This window comes from Danio rerio, chromosome 7, assembly GCF_049306965.1.
Source record: "Danio rerio strain Tuebingen ecotype United States chromosome 7, GRCz12tu, whole genome shotgun sequence".
NCBI lineage: Eukaryota > Metazoa > Chordata > Actinopteri > Cypriniformes > Danionidae > Danio > Danio rerio.
The window spans coordinates 3,024,782-3,033,237 of NC_133182.1; positions in this window are offsets into that span (position 1 = coordinate 3,024,782).

Consider the following 8,456-nt stretch of genomic DNA (forward strand, 5'->3'; position numbering starts at 1 on the left):
CTTTGTTCCCCCGTCGCTTCGAGAAAGACTCATCTCCGAGGTACATGACCACCCCAGTTCCGGTCACCCAGGCAGCACAGCCACTGTGCAAATGATTCAATCCCGCTACTGGTGGTCATCCATACACAAGGATGTAATCAACTTCATTAACAAATGCTCACCCTGTCAGATGTCCAAACACTCCCGTCACCGTCCAGCTGGATTACTCCAACCCCTGGAGGTGCCACATCGCCCCTGGTCACACATCGCTATAGATTTCATCACCGATTTACCCATATCTCAGGGCAAAACCACCATCCTCACCGTAGTGGACCGGTTTTCAAAATCCTGTCGCCTTATCCCCATTTCCAAACTGCCCACAGCCATGGAAACGGCCGAATTACTCTGCGAGTGTGTGTTTCGGTACTATGGTCTCCCCGAAGACATCGTGTCGGATAGAGGACCCCAGTTTACATCCCGACTCTGGTCAGCATTCTTTAAAAATCTCCAAATCAACGTTAGCCTAACATCCGGCTATCATCCCCAATCCAACGGGCAAACAGAGCGCTTGAACCAAGAAATCGGCAGATTCCTCCGCACGTATTGTCATTCGAACCAGAACGAATGGGCCAAATTTTTGATGTGGGCAGAATATGCTCAGAACTCCCTCAGAAAGGCATCTACAGGATTAACCCCATTTCAATGCGTGCTGGGCTTCCAACCTCCGCTCTTTCCCTGGTCCGGTGAGACCTCTGAACTCCCTGCGGTGGATACCTGGTTTAAAAACTGCGAAGAGGTCTGGAACGCAGCTCATACTCACCTCTCTCACGCCATAAGGCGTTTCAAGGAACAAGCCGATCGACACCGACGTCCTGGTCCCATGTATTCCCCAGGACAATGGGTATGGCTTTCCACCCGCGACTTACGCCTCAAGCTGCCCTGCAAGAAACTCAGTCCCAGGTACGTGGGTCCTTTCCAGATAGAAAGACAAATATCTCCTGTTTCGTTCAGACTGACACTCCCTAATCATTTTCGTATTTCCCCCACTTTCCATGTCTCTCTGCTCAAGCCTGCTGCTGGTCCAGCCGAGACGGATAGGGAGGTGGCAGCCGGTGAACAGGGTCCCCCGCCTCTTATGATTGATGGTGAAGAGGCCTACCAGATCCACGAGATCCTGAAATCCAGACGCCGGGGCGGACAACTCCAATACCTCGTTGATTGGGAGGGGTACGGCCCGGAGGAGAGATCTTGGATTAACCGCAAGGACATCCTCGACACTACACTACTGGAAGAGTTCCACTCACAACATCCGGAGATGCCGGCCCCTCGCCCCCGTGGAAGACCCCGGCGTCGAGAATTGCCTCACTTCAAGAGCCGTTCGTTGGGGGGGGGCTCTGTCACCGACTCGGTCCCAGTCATTCCCCTCGCTGACCAGCAGAGGTCACCATCTCCGGACTTCTAACCATTACGTCATCCTTCTCACTCAGATCCCAGCACACCTGTTCTCTATCTCACCAATGACCCACGTACCACATATAAGCAGCTCACACACTCCTTTGCGAAGTCTTGTTTAGCCCCGGCCAGCATTTCTGAGCGTTCTATCCTGCCTGATCTCCCGTTTACCACTTCAGCCCGTTCCTCGACTCTGCTCTGTCTTCTGCCTGCCCTTGACCTAAAGCCTGATTACACGGACTCTGATTCTCGCTGCCTGCCCCTGACTAAAGCCTGTATTACGGACTCTGAACCACGCTGCCTGCCCTTGACTCAAGCCTGGTAATCACTCTGCCTCTGTTATCTGCTAATCATCGTTGAGTTGTATGTTGTATGTTCGCACAGCCGTGCAAGGTGTTGATGTTTAAGTGTGACTTAATAAATACTGCAAAATGGATCCCTCCGTGTCAGTCTCCTCGTTACAATTCCAATGTATTGCTATTTGTCTCGTTTTAATCATGACACATCAATGTTTTATGCAAGGCTTAGATGCAGTCAATGATCTGAATCTTAATGAAAGCAGAGAGCGGGAAAAACTGTTGTAGTTTATGATGTGTGAAGTTACAAATAAAGAAACCAAATGATATGTAAAAATGTGTAACGGTGGCCCTACCTTAAACCCCAAGTAGGAAATATTTTACTTTTTGTTCAGGTGCCAGATGGAATAAATCCATCAATATTACAAATTTAACTTTTGCCTAGATAGCTAAAAGCCACCGACTACAAACTATACTAAACATAACAAACAAAATACACACAAATATACACAAATTCACCAAATGAGTACATAATGAACTATTTATATTGCTGATCACTGAAAATATCAGCACCAACATTTCGATCACAGCCAAAATTGAAAATAAACAGTTTTATGAAAATATCATGATCAAGTTATACCACACCCAAAGAAAAATGTATCCACTGAAATAATAATAATAATCAATATCTACTACATGAAGGACAACCACGGGGCATTTCATCAGTATACTAAAACAAACCCTAAGAAAGCTACGACTCTCACAATCATGGCTCTCTGGCCATGCAAAGGTAAACAACATGTAAAGAATATAAAGAACACAGTTCAGTCGCATCAGAGTTCAGTTTTCTCTCAACTAACAACCACTCTAGAGGTACTGCTGGGCTCTGAGTGTTTCAGTTTATCATCAGATTAATTTACATGAAATACAAAAAACACGCTATTGTATAAAACACTGCAGAAGTTAAATGAACACTGAATAAAATATATAACAGACAAGATTATCATTCGACAGATCACACTGCAGCGACAAGATGCAAAAGCAGAACAGATGCTGATGTATCTGGGAAAACAATTCACATACCTAATGGTTTCATGGTTAAATAACTATATAGAATGTTACTTTATAGTGAATATCAAGAGTGCAAACCATATGACAAAACTGATTAAGCAAAATGCAAAAGCAACTGAATGAGTGCATGAATGGATTAATCAGTGATCTACAGAATGCAGATTAATTTGGTAATTGAAGTACTTGGTGGTGAAATTGAATTCATCAAACTGTTAGGCTGTCAAAACCGCTGCAAAGACCTGAGTGCCAAATCTCTCTCATTCAACCTCTTAATTTAACAATGTATTGTAATGATGCCTCAAAGTCTGGGCATCTCTTACCTGTTCTCCAGTGATAATCATTACATGCGTCCAGGCCCGGATTAGATAATCGGGAGGACCCGGAGAATTCCCGGTGGGCCGGTCCGTTTTTTGGCCGCGAGGGCTCCAGAATCTGTTGCTCTCAGCAGTCACACTTTTTAAATAATATATTTTTTTTAACTTGACCACAGTCTTCTTATTTATTATTTTACCGCAGCTCTGCTCTTTTCATATATAACCAGCCTGCAGGTTAATGATAATATAACTCAGATAAGTCACCTTTCAATATACAACTGTTGTGGTCCAGTGGTTTGCACGTTATATTATTAAGACCGCCGACCCGGGTTTGATCCTCATTTGAGTATGTAATTTTTTTTTTTATTGTTAAGACATATAATACTGTTAGGGTTGTTGAACATTTAAAGTTCTAAAGCAGCTGTTTTCTCAAAAAAGGACGTGATAGAAAATCAGAAAATGTCATGGCATACGATAAGATCAGAGCCCGTAGGCTGTAAGATGTGTGTACAGCAGGGTCTGCTAGTGATCACACATTTGAAACAGAGATAAAAGTTATAAACCTGTTGTTTGATCAGATTGAATGTATCTTTTGAATTTGTCTTTTGGTCACATAGTCACTAAACAGACCAAAGAATACTGACTCTTAGTCTGGCTCTTAGGGGCATTTTCTTTCCTTTTTCTCTCTCTCTAATAAAGTATAAGTGCAGGATGGAACTCAAGTGTTATTCACGCAGAGCAATGATCACTATCCTATTACTCCACGTGTTCCTGGTCAACAACATTTTAGAACATTCTGTCCTCTGCATGCATTTTGGTTGTATGCATGCATATACAGATACTTGTAAGTGGACGACCAGTCAGCTTCAATGACTATTCAGATAAAGATTGAATAATTATTTCCTTTACTTAATGATAAAAAAAAAAATAATAATAATAATAATACATTTTATTTATAACACACTTTTCTCAGACCCAAAGTGCTTGCAAAAAAGTAAAAAAAAACAAAACAAAGCATAATAAAACAATAAGGAATAAGGAAGGAGTTTTAAGTAGCTTTTTAAGGAACCAGTCTAAGAAACCAGCATTCCTAATGTCTTTAAAATATGAACATTTATTTTACCCCATTATATTCAATGGAGCTTCTGTGCTCGCCTGCTAATCCTGACGGCCATGTGCGTGTTAAAAGGCTTTTCATCCCGTTGTATGCTTGAGCAACTAAATCAGGGGTCGAGAACCTTTTTTCAGCAAAGAGCCATTACTGATGTTTTTTAGCAAATGCATTTTTGTAAAAAGCCATTTGAATGTACAGTTGAAGTCTCCAAGTTGAATTAGTCCCCCTTTAATTTTCTTTTTTTTTTTCTAAATATTTCCCAAATGATGTTTAACAGATTCAGGAAATTTTCACAGTAAGTATGATAATATTTTTTCTTCTGGAGAAAGTCTTATCTGTTTTATTTCGGCTAGAATAAAAGCAGTTTTTAATTTTTTAAACACCATTTTAAGGTCAATATTATTAGCCCCTTTAAGCTATATTTGTTTCAGATAGTCTACGGAACAAACCATCATTATACAATAACTTGACTAATTACCCTAACCTGCCTAGTTACCCTAGTTGAACCTTTAAATGTCACTTTAAGCTGTATAGAAGTGTCTTGAAGAATATCTAGTCTAATATTATTTACTGTCATCGTGGCAAAGAGAAAATAAATCAGTTATTAGAGATGAGTTACTAAAACTATTATGTTTAGAAATGTGTTGAAAAAATCTGCTCTCCTTAAACAGAAATTGGGGAAAAAATAAACATGGTGGCGAATAATTCTGACTTCAGCTGTATATCTCAAAATGCCTTTTTTTTTAAATGCATTTGCTACTGTATTACTATAAATTACTTAAAAATTATTACAGTATTACTACTAATACCATATTATTATTATTATTTGTAATATTACTATAAATAATACAGGTTTAAACAAAACCTAAATTTATGTCTATGCACAACTCAAAAATAAACAAATATGAAGCATCACATGTTGAGCAAGTTCATGAATGAAGAAAGAATAATTTATAGCATTTTTTTTTCGCCATCATTACTCTTGAATGTTGTTTGAATTTAGGTTACGATAGAAATGTAAGTTGTTTGTCCTTTATTGGTGTCGCAATTCAAGTTTATCCACATTGCCACAAACGTACATTGGTCGAAACATCCTTTTATTGTTAACTGAGTTCTTATTCATGATGCTGTATAAGATTACAATTTAAAAGGGGATTAAAATTGCATTTTTGATAGGAAACTGATTTTTAGTGATTGTAATAGTTTATAATATTGAAGGACGACAGCTGAAGAGCCACATATTTTTAGTCAAAGAGCCACATGTGACTCGAGAGCCATAGGTTCCCTACTACTGAACTAAATGAATGCTGAAGTCTATTTAACTGATTGTATTTTAATCACATTACAACATCAATGCTGTAAAAGGAACCGTGTAAAATGGAATAAACTTCCGGTGAACGGTTAATGTGACTTTATCAGTATGGGAAGAAACATAGCTCTGCATAGACCCTTTAAAGTGTAAGAAATGAGTCTGCCTAGACCCAACTTCCACTCTAAATGGTGAATTGATGCTCATTTCCCAAAAGGGCTGACTTATGAGAGAAAACAGGGTCTTGTCTCTGCATTGTTTGAGGTGACTACATCTCGACCAAATGGTAACAATTGTAGAATGGGGATGGGTGGTGCCCAAAGTACCATCTCATCAATGGTGTTGAAACTGCATTAACGGAGAGATAGGGAGAACAGCTGGGTCAACAGCCAAGGAGCAACTTCATCAACATCTAAAGGCAACATCAAAAACAGTATAAAGGTTTGAGTTTAAGAATGTTCAGGGTTCATTCTGACTCCGGTGAACCCAAGGTACTGCCATGTATTTTGAGACTGCTATGCTGAATAAACATCTTCATTGAGATTTTCTTTGTCATCATCATTTTTTTCTTACAAAAGCGTGTTCCCACTTTTTATTTGTCTGTATGTAAATTTGGTTTTTGCTTTTTCTTTATCCATCCAGTGTTTTTACCTTTTTATTTGTATTTGTTTGCTGTATTGTAAAGAGTGTACACGTTGTATATATACAGGATGAGAAGCAGTAGGGGTTGTACGCCACACTTTTTCTTTTTGTAAAGATCTTCTCCAGTTTTTTGACAGTTTGGGAGTTAATAAAGTATTGTATTTGTATTTCTGTTATTTTGTTAGGAGGATTTAGTTTCATTAGTGTGTTTAGTTAGCGGATACTTTTTGTTTATTATTTTCTGTGAGTCCTCTCCGAGGTATTGGCTTCACTTTATTTTTGGATGTTTAAAGAAAAAAAAAGATAAATAAATGGACCCAACTCAAAGGGCTTCCTAAAACGATATTTTATATGTCGAGTGTTTTGTGTTACTTCCTTGACGCCCTAGAGCAGGGTTGTAACAGTTGATTATTTACTTTTTTAATTCAGCTGGTTGTTTCTTGATTTTATTTGTTATTAAAATTACAGCTTCTAAGTTCTGTTTGTTAAAATCAAAAGTGTCTTGCAATATTGTTTTTGTAATAAATGGAAAATAAATTTTTGTCTCCTCCCTGTTTTACTGATCTGAAAAATGGTTTGATCCGTGACTCAAAAATTGTAGTGTAAGATTTCTGATCCCGACCACCAGATTACACCACTGCCTTACTTTCATTTGCTGATGTTCATAAAGGATTTAACCTTCAAAATAAATCATTGAAAGAGCTGAATAAAAGAAACAAACAAACAATAGTCGTTACACATATCCTTGGAATTGTGCTCATAATTGTGCTCATAAATACACATGTACAGTCTCCTATTTAGCGTACAGGCTTAAATTATAAACATAGGGTTTTCGAAGATTGCAAATAATAAGCTCTGTGTTCAAACACAGTTCATTACACTTACACGTTTTGTTCAGCCGGATAATTGTCACACGAAAATACAACTTTGAGCACTTTTGGATCCTAAATGCAATCGCAAGAACTGAAAAGCTAACATTAGGCTATAAATGGACTACAGAGCCCTCGGGGCACTCGTCAGTGACGTCAGCCCCACCCTGCTACAGACGACTTATCAAGCTTATTTTTAGAAATAATGTCCATGACAAAGAGTTAATCTCTCAGTTTATTATATTATAATCCACGCTATGTATTATAAACAAATAAATACGCAAACACACATAGACCTTTTTGCCTTTTGGATCGTTTTTACGTGGGAAATACATCTGTTTTACTTTGCGGTTGTTCTAAAAGTTTTAAAAATGTGTATAAATGTGCCTATATAGTATTATTATGAGACATATTTAAATAAGTGTATCGCTCGCGTGCACACAGCCTGCTTACCCTAACAGAGGACAGAAATGAGGCGTGAGGAGAAACAAGTCAATCAAATGCCTGCAAGTTCCATCATGATGGACACAGAGCAACATTCAATATTCCTTTTTTGTCACGAAGTACAGCAAAAAGCAGCTCATACAGTCACATCTGCTGAACGTTTTATGGAGGAGTGTAAATACTGCAGTTAAATGTGTTCAGATGAAGAAAAAAAGACGAGAAATCACTTGATCACGTTAAAACGACAGTTAACATGCATGTATTTTTACACATTTATTGACACGTTTGCATTACTGAGAGTAGGAATGATGCAGGCTGCACTGGTGAGCAGTATCTTCATAATATTGTTTAATTAAAATAAATGATAAACAAATGAATCTGTCTCGAGAGCCTTTACAAGTGAAGGCATTATCTACACACAATCTGAATTCGCAATTAGAATAATACAACAAACTATAAAATACTATTCATGAAAATACCTAAATAACAGACAAATCCAAATGCCAAACACAAGCGAGCTGCGCTCCAGACCAGATCAGCTCGATGACGTATATTGTCCCCGACGCCGCCTGTAGTCCCATTGAGCAACTTGATAGCAACCGTCTTTTTAAAGAAGCATAATTGATTTAAAAGTTGAAGAGTATGCTGTAACTGATGTGCTTTATGTCATAGAACAAAACGTGAAAGTATCTTGAGTTGGTGTTAGTCACGGACCTTATTTAAGCGATTTTACTGAAACCCCATTCAAAAAAACCATTGACTTTGGGACGAGGGAACCGGAAGTGCTAAAATGCTAACTCGCTTCCGTTTTTTTGCATACAAATTGACGTCATAGTTCCTCCACTCTATTATCCTTTTGTAGCATAACTTCACCGAAAACCTTTCCAATGTTTACAAGCAGCGCTGCTCCAACACAACACCTCCTTCTAACGGAGGGACACGTCAGCGATTGGAAGATTTAAACGT